This window comes from Mesocricetus auratus, unplaced genomic scaffold (genome assembly GCF_017639785.1).
Source record: "Mesocricetus auratus isolate SY011 unplaced genomic scaffold, BCM_Maur_2.0 Super-Scaffold_100022, whole genome shotgun sequence".
NCBI lineage: Eukaryota > Metazoa > Chordata > Mammalia > Rodentia > Cricetidae > Mesocricetus > Mesocricetus auratus.
This window is the reverse complement of record NW_024429203.1, coordinates 22,460,709-22,481,580: the sequence shown is the minus strand read 5'-3', so window position 1 is coordinate 22,481,580 and position 20,872 is coordinate 22,460,709.

The following is a 20,872-nucleotide window of genomic DNA, read 5'->3' as shown; positions in this document are numbered from 1 at the left end:
TCTTTGCATTGGGATGCAGGCTGTCTGACTTACTACAGCTGGAGGAGCCATTTACATCTGGTAAGTACCCACTAAATATGTGTTGACCAAGTCTGTCTCCGTCGGTCTGATTGAGTGCTCTAATCCTGAGTCTTCCTTCCTCGGCTGCAGCCTGGGGCGTGGGAGTGAGGGAGGAGTGTAAGATCCTCCACCAATTCTTTCATTACTGGTGGAGAACCAAGGAGCTCCAGTAACACATTCAAGCTAGGAATGGTGACACCAGCCTGTCATCATAGCAGAGAGGAAGATGGAGTTCGGAGTCAGCCTGGGCTACATCTCAGCCTGCCCCAAGCAGATGAACAGATCTGTTAGCTCCCTGATGCTGTGGTAACAAGTCTTCACAGACTGAGAGCTCTCCTTGTTCTCTCCTGACTGTGGAGGCTGGAGGTTCAAAACAAAAGTGGCAGGACGTCTCCTCCTCTGAGATTCTAGAGAATGTGATCTAACATTCTCTGAAGAAGCCATGTCTGTATTAAGGCCTCTAGACTCGGCTTTGACCACGCATGCATGGCTGACTTGAGCATCATGGTTATGGAGAAATGGAATGTTTATCAAGGGCCCCAGTTATCTTAATAGCCATTTACAATCAACCTCGGTATCTGACCGAACCTGCACGAGACTTTTAGATAACACTCTTGGAATGTGGTGTTCAGCTTGGCCCAGCTCCGGCCTTCTGCAGCCCTGAAGCTAAGGATGCTTTAAGATAACATCTGGGGTTTGTTGCTTTGATTTTTAGTGAAGGTATTGAACCCTGGGCCTCGAGTACTGCAGGCTAGACTCCAGCGAGTGCCACATCCCTGCTCCTCAGTCATCATCAAGCCTGAGGAAACTGTAGCTTTGCTGCAGCATGGCTGTAGTTTGTTAGGCTCCAACCAAGAGCTAGAGAGTCCTTCTCAGCAGAGCATGACAGTCAGGACATGGTCACTTCGGCTTGGCTCAGAGAAAACTGTTTTATTTCCTGAGGCAAAGGTGTCATTTTCACACTGATAGGAAGAATCTGGGCTGGTAATAATCTGTTGTCTCAGCATTTAGGAGGGTCATCAATTCATCGCTAGTCTGGGCTACATTTCAAGTATAGGAACCCTGTTTTCTTTTTTGCTTATTTCTTCTTTTTTTAAAGAACCTTTTAAAATTATTTTAGTTTCTTTTTTAATCTCAGCACTTGGGAGGCAGAGACACGTGGATCTCTGTGATTCGAGGCCAGCCTGGTCTACAGAGTGAGTTCCCGAACAGCCAGGGCTGTTGCACTTAAAAACAAAACAAAACAAAACAAAACAAAACAGAATATATTTCATACCTTGATCCTAGTATCTGGTGGCTCCCAGAAAGTCTTGGAGTTTCTTGGGCCTATGAGATGGCTTGGTGGGCAGGAGTACTTGCCACCAAGCTTGATGACCTAGGAATACCTGGAACCCACGTGATAGATGGGGAGAACTGACTTTCTTGTTTTGTTCTCTGCCTTCCATAAGTGCACCATCACACACACACACACACACACACACACACACACACACACACACATTAAAAACAAAAAGAAAAAGAAAAGAAAGTCTTAGAGTTTTTTGGCTTGTCAAGCATATATAACATATTCCACCTCTGACTTCCCGTGACATTCTCTGCAGTGTGATCCAAAGATTCTCTTCTTTATTTTATTTTTAAATTTTTCTTATGTCCCTTTCTTAGAAGAACCACAATTATATTGGATCTAGGGTCACCTGACTTCAGTGACCCCATTTTAGCTTGATTACATTTACAAAGAATCTGTTTCTAAACACAGTCACATTCACGTTCTCTGGGCGACTGTGGGCCTGGGGGAGGACTGTAAGCATTTAGGGATGGATCGGGACAGGATGGAACAGGAGTGGGTCAGGTATTCTGGCACTCAGGAGTCACAGAATATTGAGTGTTACACAGCTCAGATGGAAAGGTATCCTGGAGTTCGGGAACCAAGGATACTGAGTGTTACACAGCTCAGGTGGAAAGGTATCCTGGAACTCAGGAGCCAAGGATACTGAGAGGTACACAGCCCAGCCTCAGGGAAAGGCTTCCCCACTGTATTGGCTCGGCTCTGGACAGGGTCTTCCAGCTGGGGATGTTTGCCCAGTGTAGCAGTTTTGCTCGGCAGGAGGTTTCTCGGGCAAAGTTGCTACAGTTCAGCTCTGCTCCTTGAGATGGGGGAGCAGAGTGTAACAACTCTGCGGAGTGTAACAACTCTGCTCTGCCAAGGGAAGGTTTGCTGGGAAAGTGTTACAGCCCTGCTTGCTCTGCTCTGCTTTGCTCTGCTCTGCTCTGCCCAGGGTCGCTTCTGCTGTCACCGCCGCAAAACCACAAAAGAAGATCTTCACCCAAAGCTCATCCAAAGGGGTTTATTGGAAGGAAGCAGCTGGACCAGCAAAGCTGAACATACACAGGGTTTATATAGGGAATCTTGGGGGCGGGGAAGTTTTTCCAGGGTAGGGATTGGTCCGATTTCAGTGCTGAGCTCAGATTGGCTAGAGCTCTGCTCAGGGATTGGTTACTTTCCTGCATAGGATTAGGGTCAGATTTGGCTCTGGTTTCAGGGCCAAAGTGTGTTTCTTTCTCTGGTCCCTTTTAGCCTTTTGGCTCCAATTTTAGGGCCAGGGTGCATTTCTTTCACTGACTCAGATTCCAGGGACAAAGTGTGTTCCTTTGGCACTGGTTTCAGGGTCAGGGTACATTTCATTGGTTCTGGTTGCAGGGCCAAAGCGTGTTTCTTTGGCTCTGCTCAGGGTGTGTTTCTTTGACTGGCCCCTTTTTTCTACAAGGACACTATTCGGTACTGCACGAAGCAAGCCCTTCTCTGCAGGAGACCAGAGTTCAGTGAGGGTGGAGCAGACTGCAGTGATGGGAGACAGATGTGGACATGTTGGAGCTGAGGATGGGCATGAGGTAGATGCTGCAAAGCCTGTTGGGAAGCAGAAGTTGGGTAAAGAAAGGTGTTGGGGCAGGAGGAGTGGAGCAGGCATGGAGGGTGGCCTGGGGAGCCTAGAGACCTTCCAGGAGCTGGTGATGTAGAGGTAAAAGGTGACCAAAGAGCGATGGAGACAGGAGTTGGGGACAGTTTTGAGGTCCCTTGCATACCATGGAGGCCATCAAAAAGTTTCGGACAATGAAACATTGTAGGGAAAAAATGTGACTAAAAGATGTCCCTGGCCTCCACGTGAGAGGGGAGGGATTCAGAGGTAAGACTGGGGGCAGGCCAGTCAAAGTCTTCCAGGTTGTTGCGAATCCAGGCTGGCAATAGCAGGCAAACTCTACTAATAGGACTCTTGGCCGGTTTGTCCTGATTCTTCTTCCTGACACAGACTCCACAGGTGCACTGCGCAAGTCTCATTTTGTAGGTTGAGCATGGCCTTCCTTTTTAAAAGGAAAGTGAGAAAGGCCCCGGAGATTCTTGGGAAGCTGTCTTCATGGAGGTTTCTTGCCAGGGCTTGCTGGCCATTGATTTCCTTGTGGGATCTTCTCCACGGGACTGCTCTGCCCTTTACCAGCTTGGCCGCTTCACGCATGCAGCCTGGTGGGATCTTAATCTATCCCACAGTGCCCAAGCGGTGAAGGAGCACTCTGGCCTGAGGATACTGCTTCCTGGGGACTGTGTAATGAATGACCTTGTAAGCGTTTCAGGATGGGTCAGGTATTCTGGCACTTGGGAGTCACAGAATACTGAGTGTTACACAGCTCAGGTGGAAAGGTATCCTGGAGCTCGGGAGCCAAGGACCACCACAGGTTGTAGTAAGCTTAGCTGCTTACAGCCCAGCCTCAGAGAAAGGCTTCCCCAGTGTATCGGCTCCACTCGGGCAGGACAGGGTCTTCTAGCTGGGAATGTTCACCTAGTGTAGCAGTTTTGCTCGGCAGGAGGTTTCTCGGGCGAAGTTGCTACAGTTCAGCTCTGCTCTGGGAGAGTGGAAAGTGGAGATTGGAGGGCCACCGCTCATGCTCATCAAAGGGGTTTATTGGAAGGAAGCAGCTGGACCGGCCAAGCTGCACAGAACAGGGTTTATATAGAGATTCTTGGGGGGGCGGGGAAATTTTTTCCAGGATAGGGATTGGTCCGATTTCAGTGCTGAGCTCAGATTGGCTAGAGCTCTGCTCAGGGATTGGTTACTTTTCTGCACAGGATTAAGGTCAGATTTGGCTCTGGTTTCAGGGCCAAAGTGTGTTTCTTTCTCTGGTCCCTTTTAGCCTTTTGGCTCCAATTTTAGGGCCAGGGTGCATTTCTTTCACTGACTCAGATTCCAGGGACAAAGTGTGTTCCTTTGGCACTGGTTTCAGGGTCAGGGTACATTTCATTGGTTCTGGTTGCAGGGCCAAAGTGTGTTCCTTTGGCTCTGCTCACGGTGTGTTTCTTTGACTGGTCCCTTTTCCCTACAGACCTTCCTCCCAGGGCTAGGGAGATCCTCCGTGTACCAATGCCAGTGCCAGCGACCAAGAGCTGAAACATCACTCTGCAGGGCCCTCCTGCCTCATTCATTGTGCTTGACTTGGTCACTACGAATCCATAGCAGAGTCCCCTGACACACTTAGGATATTGTGACTCAATCTTCCTTTTCCAGTCTAGACAGAGGAGACAGTCCACAGGCGACAGTAGATGTGAGCTTCGGATGGGAGTACCAGTGTGGGTGGGGCTGGCTGTGGGACCACACCCACTGTCTGGTGGAGGAAGGGTGGTCAAGGATTGTCCTGTACCAGGATGCAATCTGAGGGAGATGCAGGTGGGGGTGGCTAGGGCAGCAGACATTCCCTGTGGCATTCTAAACAACTGCTCATTGATTCATTATATATAAAACAACACATAACAACACATTGGATAAGGACTGTAAGGGCATAGCAAGACTGCTGTCTTCTGTTATGGTTGTCCAAACAGATAAAAGATCTATGTTAGAAGTTCTTTGAAACTTGAGGCTTTTCTTTTTTCTTTTTCTCTTCCTTCTTTCTTTCCTTTTCTTTTTCTTTTTGGCAGTGTTGGGAATTGAACTTGGAACTTCATGCTCTACCACTGAGTTACACATCTAGCCCTCTTTTCATTTTTAACTTTTCTTGAGACAGGAGTTCTTCTGACCCAATCTGGCCAGGAGCTCAGAATGTAAGCAAGGTCCTCCTGAATCCAGTGCCCCAAGTGCTAGTATTACACACATGTACCACCATGTATGGCCATGAGGTTTCCTTCAAACCAGTTGTCACATCTTACTAATGTCTCTATTGACTAATACGTTAAGTATATGTTAAATATATCTTTGACACAGTTTTTGTTGTTGTCGTCTGGTTTTAGTTTTTTGAGACAGAGTCTCTGTAGCCCTGGCTGTTCTGGTATTTGCTATATATACCAGGCTGCCCTTAAACTCTCCACCTGCCTCTGCATCCTGGCTGCTGGGATTCAAGGCATGTGCCAGCAAACCTGAGACTTCCTTTCCCTCTTCCCTCCCTCCCTCCCTCCCTCCCCCTCCCCCTCCCCCTCTCCCTGTCCCCTCCCTCCTTCCTTCCCCCCTCCCTCAGTCCTCCTCTCCCTCTCTCTTTTGGGACATGAACTTGCTATGGAGCCCAAGCTGGTCTCCAACTCCCAGCAATCAATCCTCTTGCCTCTGCCTTCTTATAGGTGTGGGCCATCATCTCTGACTAGCAAACATTTCTTGACTTTTCTGTCTTAGGGCTGATGTTGGGACTACAACACTGGGAATCCAGCCCATTCCTCAAAGAGCCCACTGCCCAACCATCCCTCAAAGAGCCCACTGCCCAACCATCCCTCAAAGAGCCCACTGCCCAACCATCCCTCAAAGAGCCCACTGCCCAAGGCAGAAGCAGCAGGGTGCCTCGTAGGTGGTCAGCACAGGGTGATTATGCTGAGGCCACAACTGGAGGAAGCCGCTGTGAGGCTGGGGTTTGGCTTTTCTCACGGGGAAAAGCTTGAGTTTGGGAATCAATCAGGTCCTAAATTTACCCCCTCAAAGTTCTGTGACTTTGGCAGGCATGGCTAGGTAGCCCTCGGGATGCTGAGACTAGCACGGGAATGATGAATTCCAAGCCAGCCTGAGCTACACAGTGAGTTACAGACCAGCTTTTAAAAAATTGTAACCTGTGCCTTAAAATCTTGAGAAATAAATGAGATGCTGTGGGCAGAGCTAGGTCTGGGTGCTTAGTAAATGCTAGCGGGCTCATGCTTCCTGGCAGGGATCTCAGATGCCCTGCCCCTCACCTAGCCAAGGGCTCCTGTGTAAACAGCCTGGGACAGGAGAGCCAGAGCTGGCAGCCCCGGTGTGCAAATTGCGGATGCTGGAGCTGCTGCTTGCAGAGGCTTTAATAGGAATACCCCTTGTACTTTATATCTCTGGCCTCATTTAATCCCCACAGCGCCTATTTGGGGGGGCAGGGCTCAGGACTGGCCTCATTCCATGGAGGAGGGGCCTGAGCTTCCAACAGAGGCATCAGCAGCCAGGTCTCTTTAGCAGGACTGAGGTCATCACATCCCTGCAGAGGAGGCAGCAAAGAAAGGGTAGGGAGAGGAAGGAGTTACTCCAGGGGGAACTTGGGGAAGCCAAAAGTAGAGTCAGGCTAGTTGGAGGGAACAGAGCCTATGAGGGAGGTAGGCCAGAGTTCTGCCATTAACATGCTGCACGATTTTTATCTACTTTGAGCCTTAATTTCCCCTTATCAAATGGGGCAATTGAAAAGCTCAGATAGTTGTGTAGAAGGCCGAGAAGCCCTGGGTTTCATCCCTAGCATTGCATAGATTGGGTAGACTGGGGCATGCCTGTAGTGTTGGCAGTGCTTGGGAGATGGAGACAGGGTGATCTCTCTGCTGTTTAGGGAGCCAATGGGGGATATGTAAGACCCCGTCTCAAAGTCAACCCATCTGTCAGTCAAATGAAGTCACAGACTAACACAAGCTCTGGAGGCAGATTCAGGTAGGCACAGCTTAGTGTTCACTAAGAATGAGTAGCCTGTGCTCAGCCCTTGTGTGCTGGGGTCCTGGGATGGAGCAAGATTGCTGTGTGGAACTCAGGGAAGTGGAGGATTGTGGGAGGCCTCCACCAGACCTTGGGAGCGTCTTCCAGGGACCTAACAAGACAACTCAATTTCTAAATTGTTTTATTATAGTTGGATGGTGAACATCTTTAATCTCAGCATTCGGGAGGCTGAGGCAGGCAGATCTCTGAATTTGAGGCTAGCCTGGTCTACAGAGTGAGTTCTAGGACAGCCAGGGCTACACGGAGAATTTGCGTCTTGATAAAACAAACAAGAAATTTATCGCATTATTTATCTGTGTGTATATGGGCATGTTTGGGCTTGGGTGTATGTGTGGGCATACCTGTGCCATGATCAGATGACAGCCTTCAAGAATCTGTTCTCTCTTTCCTCCATATGGGTCCTGGGGATCAAACTCAGGCCACCAGGCTTGGCAGCAAGAGCCTTTACCCAGTGTGCCATCCCTCCAGCCCTGACAACTGTATGAACTGTATGAACACTTGAGACACTCTCCCTCTGGAGTCAGGATATTTGGCATCTAGGCCACAGCTAGAAGCACACAAGCTAGTTCCAGAGGGTCATGAGGACAGACCTGTGCAAATCATCTGATGGCCTAAGTCATAGGGGCAGCCTCCAGGAAGCTGGGCGGGGAGAGCTTTGCTATGTTCCTGTCCAGGGGATGGGGCAAAACCACTTGCTAGTTCCCGCACCAGAGACTGGCTGTTCCTTCCTTATTTCCATTCTTTCTGCGATGTTCCTGGGGCCTTATTCCAGTTCTGATAGATTTCCTAGTGGACTTTCCCTTCTGTTCCATTTATTCCCTCCCTCTCCCCTCCCTCCTTCCCTTTCTTCCTTCTCCCATGCTGGTAAATTGAACCCGAGGCCTTGGGCAGGCTGGGCAAGCACTCTACCACTGAGCTTCATCTCTACCACCCCCACCCGTCCTGTCTCAAGCTGCTACCACTGTTCCTCCACCCGTCCCGTCTCCTCAGGCTCTTGCTATGTTGGGTAGCATGGCCTAGGCTGGCCTGGAACTCAAGATCCTCTTGCCTCTGCCTCCCAAATGCTTTTATTGCAGTTGTGCATTACTGCGTTGGAGCCTCAGTGTGGATTTCTGCTGATTCAGATGATTTGGAAAGAATGTGGGTTTAGGGGAGGCAGAGGGTCCCCCCACTCCTGAGGCACTCCAGTCTCTGGTCCCTCTTCACCTGAGTCCTTGCTAGCTACACCATCCCACCCTGGCTCATTTCTGCCATCACTGAAGTTGCTCAACTCACAAAACAAAACAAACAAAACCCTCTCTCCTAGGCCCCACCTGTCTGTTCAGATAACATCTTATCTTTCTCCCCAGTGCAAATCTCTAGACCGAGTCTCTCCGGCTCTCTCTTCACCTCCATTACTTTCCAAGCCTTTCAGAATTGGAGTCCCAGTGGCTTTCTGCTGAGGATCTGTTACTAGCGTGCCCGTTTAAAACCCAGCAATCGTTCTCAAGGCCTTCCTGCTGTTAGAAGACAAAAAACGGTAACCATTTGGCTTTGTTTTCAACTCTAGAATCAGGCAAAACTTGTTCCAGAAAACAGAGTTTAAGTATCCGAATGACCCACGTGAGATGCCCCATTTCTCTCGATTTTACAGAGGGTGACTTAAGGAAGGCCAAACCTCAAATCAAAAGCAAATCGGTCATTTCAGTGAGGCTCCTAGTATGTGGGAGATGGGAGACAGAACAATAGAGAAATAACTGATTGACTGGCATCGGGTTACTTCAGGTTACCTTTTCCTATGTATGTCTAAGGATTAAGCCAGAGGGAAATTTATTATCATGCCAGTCGAAACCAGCCTGTTTGGGAAATTTGGCTGTTATCTCTCTAATCCTGGTTTCTCAGAAGAGGAGATAAACAGCTTAGTTTCAGCTTGGTGATGTAGAACTTGAGCATGAGTGACTCCATTTTGATTTTCAGCCCGGACTGTTGGGGTCTAGGTAGAAGCTTAGTCCAAAACAATGTCCCCTATAAGGGTTATTTTAACACTGACTTAGGCAGCATTTGACAGCGTGGGTTCCTGCCCTGAGATGCTACACTCTTGGGTTTCCTGAGGCGGACCCGTACTGTTCTCTTGGTCTCCCTCTGTTAGTTGTCCTCTCTTCACCCCGCACCACTCCCTACCCCTGTGCTCCTCAGTTATGTGCAAAGGCCTCTCTCTTTTTCCACGCTGTGAACTCACCCTCCTGTGGCTTTAATTACCATGGGGAGGCGGTGACAGCCTCTCCAGTGCAGACTTGCCTGGGAGCAGCAAGCTGAGCATCCCAGAGCACCTCTGCATGGATGCCTCTTGGGTGTCTACATTCTACATGTGCAAACTTGAACACCCTCTGAACATACGGCCCTCCCTGTCTTCCTGATGTGGTCAGTATCCCAGCCAGCACGGCCTCCCACGCCCTCATCACAAACCTGGACCTTGTCTTTTTGTTTTGAGACAGTCTCTTCACACAGCCCAAGCTGGCCTTGTGCTCACCAAGGAGCAGAGGCTGGCCTTGGATTCATGATCTTCCTGCTCTACTTCTGAGGTCCTGGGGTTACTGGTGTGTGCCACCGTGCCCAATGAGAGCTTGCCCTAAAAATTTCAAAACACTCAAGGCTTGCCTGGTATAGTTGATAAGACCTTCTCTGAATAAGCAAACAAACACCAAAAACAGAAACAAAAAAAAATCATTCTTGCACATTTGAGAGAGAAAATCTTTCTTACTAGGTAGTTCAAGCTGTCTTCTAACTCATGATCCTTCTGCCTCTGGCTCCCTCGTGCTAGGTGTGTACCGCCATGCTTGGTCATTACTAATTTTTTTGTATGTCTGTTGGATTGGATGATTTGTTTTTGACATGCTTTTTGGGTTGGATGCTTTTGTCTTGCTATGCAGCTCTGGCTGGTCTGGAACTTGCTGTGTAGGGAGGGCTGTCCTTCGACTTGTGTGCTCATCTTGCTTCAGCCCGTATTGCTGTGCTTACAGGCATGTGACACTCCAGACTGTTTTTAGTGACTTGCTCTGCCTCCCCAGCGTCCCCAGAATGCCTTCCGCCTGTCTCCACTCATCTGTCTCTGTGTACCAGTCTTGGATTAGTGTTTTTCTATTTTGATGGAAGAAATCTGGCTGGTTTTCGCATGCATGTTACAGAAATAGAATTATTGTTCTCTGGTTGCATCCCAGGTTCTGCCTTCCGTTTTACCAGCGGCTCTTTGAGTGGGAGATCAGTTGGACACTTCTCGTTGGGTTCTTGTGTCTTACACACACCAGTGGCTCCGGGAGGTGTCTGCTGGTCTCTGCTGTGGGTGTTAATTCTGTTGTGCCCAGAAAGCAGCACTCCAAAGTACAGAGCTCAGACACACTGAGCACTTTGAACTAAAAACAAGGCAGCTCATGACCAAGCCGCCTCAAGTCCTCCCTCTTCCTCCTTCTCCCACCGAGGGGGCTGTCTCTGAAGTCCATTAGGGGATGATGTCATGGAACAGGACCAGAGTTAACCTGGCCCAGAGCCTTGGCGAGCTTTGCCCAGGCTACTTGCTATTAGTTTTTACTCTAAATGCCTTTCTCTTTCTAAATTATCAGCCTGCCCCTTCCCAAGGAGGGTGCACGTGCCCTTAAATCTCCCTGCTTGGTCTTCACCCTCCTGTGATGATGCCTCATGGAATAGACTTGAGCACTTTTTCTCTGTGAAGGCTCAGTTTGAGCCTTCAGAGGGCACGAGGCACATTCCTCTGGCCTCTATAAATCCATCTTTTAATATTCTAAATTTTTGAGGCACTTGTCTCGTGTACCTTAGGTTGGTCTTGAACTCTCTATGTAGCCAAAGCAGGCAGTTCTGAGCTCCTGAACCTCCTACTCCCCACCACCCCTGGAGTGCTGGGAGGACAGGTGCGGACCCCATGGTGATGGCCTGGTCTTCTTCCAGATTGTTTAGACAGAGTGTCTCTATGAAATCCAGGTTGGCATGGAGTTTTTTGTTTATTTATTTATCTTATGTGTACAGGTATTCCTGCATGTGTGTGTGCACCATGTGTGTGCTGGTGCCAGTGGAGGTAAGGAAAAGGCCTCCGTTCCTCTGGAACTAGACTTACAGAGATCTGTGAGCCACCATGCAGGGGGTGGGAATCTAACCCAAGTCCTCTGGAAGAGCAGCCAGTGCCATCTCTCCAGCCCTGGAGCTTGTTCTACAGTTCAGGCTAACCTTGAGCTCTTGGGGGTTCTATCTCTGCCTCCCAAAGCTGGGGTTAAAGGCATGTACCATCATGCCTAGCTCCATCCTTGGGTGGGCCCTGGTAGCCTAGAGCTGGGCAGAAGCAGGTTGGTTCGTGTCCTTACTTCTGAATCTTGGGGTATCTGTGCTTGCCCAAGTAATAGAGCACTGCTAAGCTGAGGGGTGCTCCTGGAACACAGGGGCCATAGCTGATTAATCACCTAGGGCTCCAGTTCTGGAAATGCAGATACATGTAAGCCACACTGAATTTATGTACTGCTGCTGCTGCTGCTGCTGCTGCACTTCAGACTCGGTCTCGCTATGTACCCCAGGTTAGCCACAAATCAGTGATCCTTTTGCCTCTGCCTCTCAAGTACTGCTACATGCGCTACTGTGCCTGACCAAGAAAGGCTTTTAAAACAGAAGAACTTGCCTCTTGTATTAGAAACTTGAGCCTAGATGTGATGATGCCTGTGTGTGTGTGTGTGTGTGTGTGTGTGTTAATTTGGGGTATTTTTTGCACATTTTTGTTTTCTTAGCCTCTGCCTGACCACACAGCCTTCATTTAGCTAGATCACAAGATAGCTGCCATAGTTCCAGGCATCATCACATCAGAGAGAGAGAGAGAGAGAGAGAGAGAGAGAGAGAGAGAGAGAGAGAGAGAGAGAGACAGAGAGAGAGAGAGAGAGGGAGAGAGAGAGAGAGAAAGACAGAGAGAGAGAAAGACAGAGAGAGAGACAGAGACAGAGAGAGATAGAGACAGAGAGAGAGAGAGAAAGACAGAGACAGAGAGACAGGCAACAGTAATGCAATTCATCTGCCTTTAAGCAAGCAGAAATAAAGCTAATAAGCTCTTTTTAAACGTGTAGTTAATGAAACTTTTTACATGAAGTACAACCAAACCAGGAACTTCTAACCCTGAGTGTATGTAACTATGTTTTGTACCTAAATAAAAGACTTTACATTCATCTCTACTTTGTTTTATTTTTAGTTTTCATAATTGTCCATATTTTACGCATACGTTGGGTTGCCAATTTAGCCACATAGGACATTTCTTCTCCCTCTTTTATTCATACAGTTTCATCTCAACATCGTTCAGGGAAAGAATAAGAAAGTCGAGGCTGAGCCTAGTGGTGGAGGACTCTAGTCCTGGTTACTTAGAAGGCTGAGGCAGGATGGGTTGCAGAGTGAATTTGAGGACAGCCTGGCCAACTTAGGGACCCTGTTTCAGAATGGAAAAAAAAAAGTGGGAAAGAAAAAAAAAGTCTGGGCCTGGATCTCAGTGGCAGAGGATTTGCTCAGTATATACTGGGAAAAACGTAGGTGAGAGAGAAAGCTTGGTGCTTAGCCATGCCACACTGGGTAGTTCTCAGTGCCCAGGGACAGACATTCTGAGCCACCACACACCCCCCCTCCTGCCTGGAAGCCCTCATTTCTCTGTGCTGTTCCCATTGGGGCAAGGCCTTGCTGAGGTCAGGGCACAGTGCCAGACATGTGCACAGGAGTGGAAGCTGTTGTAGGCGAACTGTACTGGCCCTGGGTGTTCCCAGCGGCGTGTATGAGTGCGCGTGTTTGTGTACACACACGCAGAGTTGGGCCTCAGTGGCTTTCTGCATACAGTTTGTAGCTAAGCCTGGGGGGTTTGGGCTTGGACTCAGCTCCTCTTTAGCCCCTGGGGCCTTGAGGCACTAACAATTTGAGAGAGGAGGAGATTCACCCTCTCTAGTTGACAGTGCTTCCCTGAGGTGACATGTTCCTGCTTTGTACTCAGAGCTGCTCACCTCAGCCTGCCTCCTCTCCTGGTGGTCCTTGAGAAAGGGGCTGATGGACTCCTGGTCCAATGCTCGGTCACTGTGATGGCCCGTCCCTCCCAGGCTGTGGGCAGGTGTGGGACGGTAAGGGCAGAGACACCTGCAGGGCATTGCTCAGGTGTCCCCAGGGTCCCATCCGCTAGTGTCATAAGACCTGGCTTGGGAAAGGTGGCTTAGGCCAGGCCTGAGGGTTTGGGCTTATGGCTTTCTGGATTGGGTCTTCCCTAACTAAGGGCCAGTCACTTGGAACTGGAGTGGCCTAGACACTTCATTTCCCTTAGAAGGAGGAAAAAGTTTATAAGCTGGGACCTCTGGGCTCTAAAAACATGGATAAAGAGACTTGAGTAGACCAGGGTGTCCCAGGTTCTGAGGGGCCAGCAGAGGCTGTTGTTTGGTCCAAGTTGCTGGACTCCTTAGGGGACCTGTCCATGATACCTTAGACGGGGGTTGGGGTGGGCAGGAAGAAAGGCCTCAGGTTTTAATCTGGAGACAAGTTAGGGGTACTGGAGAGCAGAGGCAGCCACTACACATAGGGTCAACTCTGATGACTGGTCAGTAACTTGATGGCTCCACCTGGCTGATATTGGGCCTGTCAGGCCAAAGAAGAGTCCAGAGCATCTATGAGAAGATGGGAAGCCCACAGATGGTGGTGGAGATGGTAAGTCTCTATGAATTCGACCTTTCCATCCTTTCCCACACAGACTGTGTGAGTGCCCACAGGTACTACACTCATGTCCTCCTTCCAAGCTTGCCCTTTGTGGAGCCCTGGAGGGAACTAAGAGGCCCTCCATTGTAGAAGCTGCTTCCTGGCCCAGCTCACTTGTAGCAGGAGGGAAAGGGTGTGTGTGCTCCACCTCATGGGTGCCAAGGGGATGAGCAGAGCCCCTGTGAGAGGAAGCTGGCAGAGGCTCTGAAGGAAACGGCCCCAGGCACAGGTGGGTAGCTGGTCCCAGTGCAGAAGTCTTCTCGGTATCAGTTCTGGGGTCCTGGGGTTCTCATGCTAGAGTTCAAGAGAAAAAGAGGAGAGGAGGGGAGAGGAAGGGAGGGGAGGGGAAGGGAGGGGAGAGGAAGGGAGGGGAGAAGAGAGGAGGGAACAGGAGATGACAGGATGGGACAGGAGATGTGGGGACATCGGGCCCTGCCCATGTCAGGCAATTCCTTAGCTCATTTAAGATCACAACATCTTCTCCCAGATGCTGAGAAATTGTCCTCACTCTCCCTTCCACGGGCTCAAGGAAGGTCACAAAAGCAAATGGCAGAGTTTGATCTGCACCGTTGGCAGGGATCTAGGGGAGCAGATCAAGGAACACATTGCCTAAGGGGGTCGTGTGTGGCAGTTAATGTTAGAGCCTCGAAGGGATGGGTCTTCACTTGGATCCTCACCATACTGGGTCCTGGAGGGGATACCTCAGGATGCCTCTTAGTGCCATCTCAAGTCTCTGTGTGGCTTCTCGAGGGACTGTTTCTGGTCTCTGGGTATGGAGGCTGGGTGCCCTTCCTGACCTTCCCAGCAGGGGGAGCCCTGACCTCCAGCTACTGCGTCCTAGGTCCTATAGACCTCAGGGTGGGAATAACAGGACACTAGATGGCCTTTTAAACAGTGGAGAAGGCCTGGAACTGGCCACTGCTGGCTCTTGGAAGGGACCTCCAACCCCCTCTGTCAGGCTTACAACCCCTGGCCTCCTAGGAAGTTGGTCATAAAAGTTAGGCCAAAGAAGAGCCTCCACCCTCCAGGTCTGGAGAGAAGGAAGTCTATCTAGAGCTGTCCACGGGTCCTGGGAGCAAAGGGAACCTCTAGGAGGGGAAGGAAGCACTCACTCATCAAAACCCTGTTCTTTGGGGCAGCACTGTCCTCTCCCTGCCCACCTGCCCTGTGCCTGGCCACCTCTGGCCAGCACATTCGGAAGCTTGGTGGAGGCTGGACTGGCCTGGGAAACGCAGGAGGTAGGGGTTTTTCTGGTCATTTTATCTCTCAATGTGCACAGTCCTGCTTCTGAAGGAGTTACTGCTGTCCGTGACTGCGGGATGAAAGAGAGCCTGGGGAGAAATAGGATGATGAGGGGTAGGATGGAAGGGACAGCGGCCAGGGAAATAGGGTACTATCTGTGTGGCTGGTATGGCAGCCTCCAGCCCCAAGTCTCTGTGGAGATTAGCTGATATCAGCGTTAGTATAACAAAGGCCCAGGTGTTACAGGCTCTATTAGGGCCTTCTCTCACCTTCTGTGGCTGGAGGCCACTCACAGGAAAGAACTAACTGGACCGCCCTCCTTCACAGATGCTTCTGTGGGCAGCACTGATCTAGTCCGTGCTCATGCGGTGTTGGTGTTGGGATTGGGGTCTATAGAGTCAGGAAGCTGACAGCATGGAAACTTGTCAGCGTGGCTTGGTGCTAAACCATGTTCCATCTTCAACCACGTGGTACAGTGAATACAGCCTGGGGGGCATAGACTAGCTTCATGGTCCTCCACGCTGTCATATATGACTTTTGGGGGCAGTCTTTCACCTCCCAAGCTGGATCACTTGCTTGGCAAAACAGGACCATAACACCTCACAAAAAAACAGTGAGTGGCCACATTTGACTGCACTACGGGACCTCTGAGGTCTCCCAGTGCTGTGAAATTATACCATGTGCCTTCCTAAGGAGGGTTTGAGGCAGCTAACCTGTTATTTTGCAAATGAGAGAACAAGTTTCCTGAGGTCGAGGGACTTACAGGAGTCATATCATTCCCTGAGGATGTTTCAAGCCAAGAACAGCTTCCTAAACGGCCGCTCAGGCCCACTTTCCACCCATCCAGGCACCATCATCCCCTGGGGGGCATGGGGTAGGCTTGTGAGAAGATAAGAACTGGCCTTCTCAGCTGTGGGAGCCAAGCTTGGGTGATCCAGCGATGAGGCCGTGTGGACGAGTGTCCACCAGAGGCGATGGGGGCTTTGTAGCGGCCACTACATTCTGTGAGGTTCAGACTCGGGTAACGAGTGGAAGCTTCATGTGGTTTGGGGGACCAGGAGGGGGGCTTTGGGGCTTCTCAAGACAGCAGCAGGCTTTATGCTTTGCGATCTCACTTTCATCTCTGTACACCGCCACACCAGAGAACCCGAGAACCATGGTAAGACGGGCACAGTCGATTTGCTGCCTGTGTCTTCTTTAATCCACACAACAGCCTCATGAAGTCAACACCAGCTCTATTTAAAATGTACTGAACCTCAGAGAGGTTCAGTGACTTCTCCAGGACCACAGAGCCTACAAGGGACTGGCTGGGTTAACTTTACAGCTCATTTTCGGAGCCCCCCCAGACTGTTCAGGCACACTTAGGCTAGCTGGGGCAGCAAGGGTCTAGCTGACCCTGTCTTCCCAGGGTGGGAGCATGTAGGACTCTGGCCTGTCAGGGAGAGTTACATTCGCAGGGTAGGGGGGTGCTCTGAGAGAGCTTTGATGGGGGAGCCCGACTTTGATCTTCTTTTGAAGTTCTGGCACTTGGACCAGGGACTTCAGTGGGGAGAGTGTGTGGGGAGGGAGGAGATGAAAGGGTGGGCTGGGGGGAGAGCATAGAGGGAGGGGCTTGGGGGAGGGCCAGGAGGAAGAAACAGATGTGTGAACAAGAGGAGGGAAGTCAGGCAGCTGCAGAGGGGAAAGAGAGGCCGGTGGGAAAGGGGCTGGGTGGAGGAGTGGTAATGAGGGCAGACAGGGCCAGGGGGGAGAAGGGGGTGTGCTGATGGCCTGGGGTGGGGTCGGGGAGCAGAGGAGAGAGGACTGGGGTGCAGGCCGTGGGGCCCTCATTTCCTGTCTTCTACACACAAACCTGGGCTTAGGGTGAGCCACACAGACCCAGCCTTAAGTCCTTAACCTTTCCCAGAAGGAGGCTCTCAGGCTGGTTCTGCCCAGGCTGCTTACAGTTCAAGTTCTGGGCTGAGGTCTCATAGAAGGTACCAAATGGCCCCAAGGAGGGAGCAGGGTGGGTGGGGGAGGGGAGGAGGGAGGTAGGAAGGGAGGTGGGAAGGGAGGATGCCACCTTGAGACTTTCATTAAGGGTCTATGGCCTAGGCTTGTGCCCAATCAAGGGGGAGGGGTGGATGGGCCGTGCACCTGTTCCTGTCTGACAGGCCAGTTTTTGCTGTGGGGCTGCCTCCAGGCAGGCAAGTGAGAGCGTGGCGGGAAGGGGCTCGCAGGCAGAGAGGGCTGAGCCCCAGCTGCACAGCTCCCTCCTCCCCAGTCCACTCCACACCTCATTCTTCATGCTCACCCCACCTGCTACTCTTCAGGTCCTGTGCGAGCTCTTGTCGGCTCTGTTAGCTCCTCCCTTGTCTTGGGCATCCTGGTCCAGCTGGTCCGGGGCAAGGGCCTCCCCCCCTCCACGTGGGAATGTTTGGCAAGAGAAACCCCTGGAGGAGGCAGCGAAATCTGTCCCTTTCCTGGGTTCCTGCCAGGAGCACCCAGGATTAATTCAGCCCCAGCCCCAAGGACTTCGGAGAGGCTGGGAGGTCATCCAAATGAGGGTTTATAGGATTAACAGCTTTTCTGTGTATCTTCTCCCCCACCCCCACCCCACCTCTAGTCTGTCTCCCCTACCCCAGGAGTCTCCTGCCTGGAGCCAGACCTCACAAGAAGTAGCAGCAGCCCCTAGGAGGCGAGGAGGGCAGGTGGGCACCCTCCCTCTTGCCCACAGCACCCCTTCCTGGTGAGGTGATGTGGAGCGGGAACAGGCTGGTCCCAGAGCCAGCCTCTGGAAGGATGGTTTGCACACGGCCCTTGCCAGGCCTAGCTTGCCTTTGCTGTCTCTCCTACGAGGCTAGAGGCCCAGAGCAGTAGGTGGGGTGCTGGCTTGCTGAGGCTTAATGAGATGTAGCAGCAGAGGCTGAGAGCAGTTTGCTGGTGTCTGAACCCAGCTGGCTGGTAGGAGTGACAGACATTTTGCAGGGGTCTCCACAGAAGCTCCTTGTCCCTTCTGGGAGCATCTCCAGCTGCCAGCCCTCACTGGACCTGCCAGCTGCCAAGCCCAGGCCACCTCTCATTCTGCTATCCGTCACTCTTGGTCCATCCTATTGCCTCCGTCCTGTCTAAGCCAGCTCCAGACCAGGACTTCTAGGCCAGGTATATTCATGTGCAGTTAGAAGGTATCCTTTTACCTCAGGGCAGCTCCTTGGATCCTGCCCCCCCACCCCTGCCATCTTCCCTAGCTCCCTCTCTCTGCTCTCTGACCTCCCTAGGACTTGCATTGTCTTCTAGGGCACAGCTGTGCTGAGGCCCCAATGGCCACCTATCTCTGCCAATCAATTCCCTTCAGCTTATGGGCTCAGAGGTCTTGAGATGTCTACTCTAACGGGTACTACTCATGGCCTAGGGACCATCCTAGCCTTGAAGCTTTCAACACCATGCCTGGTATAGTGCCTCGGTAAGAAAGGGAATTAGAGCATCTGAATGTCTGGTGAGGGCTTAAGGGCCATCTATATCTCTGATGCTGGGAGTGAGCCATCTTCTATGGATGTGAGGGCCACTGGGGCTGGTGCGAGCTCTGGAGATCACCGGGTCCACTTCTCCTCTCTTTGTAGGTTTGGAGAGAAGGGAGACAACATACTTCAGGTCTTTAAGGTTGGTAGTAGGAACAGGACTGCATTCCAGACCTCTGGGGATCTTGCTCGCCTTGGACTTCACCTGACTCCTGCCCCACCCCAACTGCTGGGACCCAGCTCTGCCCAACTTCAGTCCGCCACGCAGCGGGCACAGTTGCCGTCAGGAAGTGGGAAGCGTAGGATAGCGCTGGCAGGAAGTACCTGTTGTCCAGAGCGGGGTGACAGGCTAGGGGTCAGTGCTCAGGTGGGCTCAGCTGGATGGTGGCATACTCAGCAGCTCCTCCTGGCTCCAGCACAGTGGTCTGTGGCCCTGGTACAAGTTCCCGGGCTGAGGCGTCCAGCTCGGCACAGTGAGCATCACTGTTTTTTAGGCAAGAACTCTGGGAATTGGACAGAGGGTGGAAGGAGGCAGACCCGCGTTGCAGGGTGAGATGGGAGGGTGTATGTGTGTGGTAGGAGTGGAGGGAGGAACGGAGGGTTGGGGAGGAGAGGAGGGGCCAGGAAAGCAATCCATTAGTGACAACCGAAAGCTAAGGTATGGGAGACATGTTTTATGAGAATGGGCCAGGTGGCATCATCTGTGTGCTCTGCTAAGCTGTGTCCCTTTAGACCGGTGACTCTCAACCTGTGGGTCATGACCCCTTTGGGGGGTGAATGACCCTTTCACAGGGGGTCAAATATCAAATGTCCTGTATATCAGATGTTTGCATTACGATTCATAGCAGTAGCAAAATCACAGTTATGAAGTAGCAGCAAAAGCAATTTTGTGGTTGGAGGGGGGGATCACCACAACATGAGGAGCTGTATTAAAGAGCCACAGCATTAGGAAGGTTGAGAACCACTGCTTTAGCCCCTGGGTGCAGGCGGGAAGAGCCAGTGGGTCTCCTGCTCCTACTGGGCTGGGCTCTGAGGGTTGATTTAGATCTACCAGCTCATTTTTCAGAGGGAAGAAAGGGGCTCTGTTGTGCCTGGGGTCATGGAAGTTTTCGAGTGCAGAAGTGGGGTCAGGACACCTGCCTTTGGGTTTTAGCTGAGCTACTTGCTAAGACTTGCCAGGCAGCTTGTTCAACCCACCCAAATTCAGTTTTTCATTTGTGACAGGGAGACATGAAATTTGTGAGCTTTATCACTCCTGTTAGAGCCCAGGCTTCCCTCCCATCCGGCTATTTGCGGCACTGCCTTACGCAGGCTCTTGGTTTGATGTGGAAATTACCAGGAGCTGTTGAAAGGCAGAGACCCACCCCATCTTGGCTGATAATTCAACACTGGAGCCCAGCCAAGCCCTTCTTCCTAGGCCTCAGTTTCCTTTCCAGCAAAATGTGAGGGTGGCCTGACCATCTGAGGTCTCTCCGGCTTTTACCTCTGGCTCTTTCTTCACAGCTACCATCTCCTCCGAGACTCAGTGCTAGTCTTTGAGCAGAAAGACAATGTCCTGTCCACGGAACCCAGTAGGAGGGCTGGAGACAGGGAACAGGATTAGGGATCCATGAAATTGGAGGGCACCCCTCCTAGGTTGGCCCTAGGCTGTGCCTACTCTTGGTTGGGTCATCTGAGCAGCTGACAAGGTCCAGTGTCCTGATTTTGGTTGCCCTCCAGCAATGCTCAGGTGGAGCCCATCAGTGCCTGAGGTCAGGGACAGGGCAGAGCTAAAATGAGTGCAATTAGCTTCTGGTTTGTCACAAGTGAAAGTCACACCCTGGCACCTTCCTCTGCAGCCTTCTGTCCTCCCGGAGCCGGGCTGTGTGTGGGGTGGGGTGGGGGAGGAGGGAGTATCTTTTCCAGAAGACAAGAGCCCCTGAAGGAACTCAGCTGAGACAGAAGGAAGGGGAGGCCTGACCTGGCAGGTGGTCTGGGTCCTAACCATGAGCCCAAGGGCCTGGAGGGTGGTTGTGTCCGGGAGATGAAGGCAACAGGGCGATCTGCATGTGGCAATCATAAAGGGCAGGGAATGTTTACTGCATGCTGAGATAGCACGGGGTTGTCCTGCTGAGGCAAGGGTCGGACATGGGGGTGGATCCTCATTTCACATCCCCTCATCACAAGGGGGCCTAGGCCTGGGGTTCCAGTGAATGGGAGGCCAGGGTGTCCCCCAGGATTTCTGTTAAGAGACCACCAGTGTTCTGGTAAGCTCTCTGTAGGTCCTTCCCAATGACTCTTATCATATGAAGTCACCGTGGCTCTAACCCCAGGAGGTAAGTGGAGGGGGGGTGCTCATTTCACAGGTCTCAAGGGTCGGGGGCTGCCCTT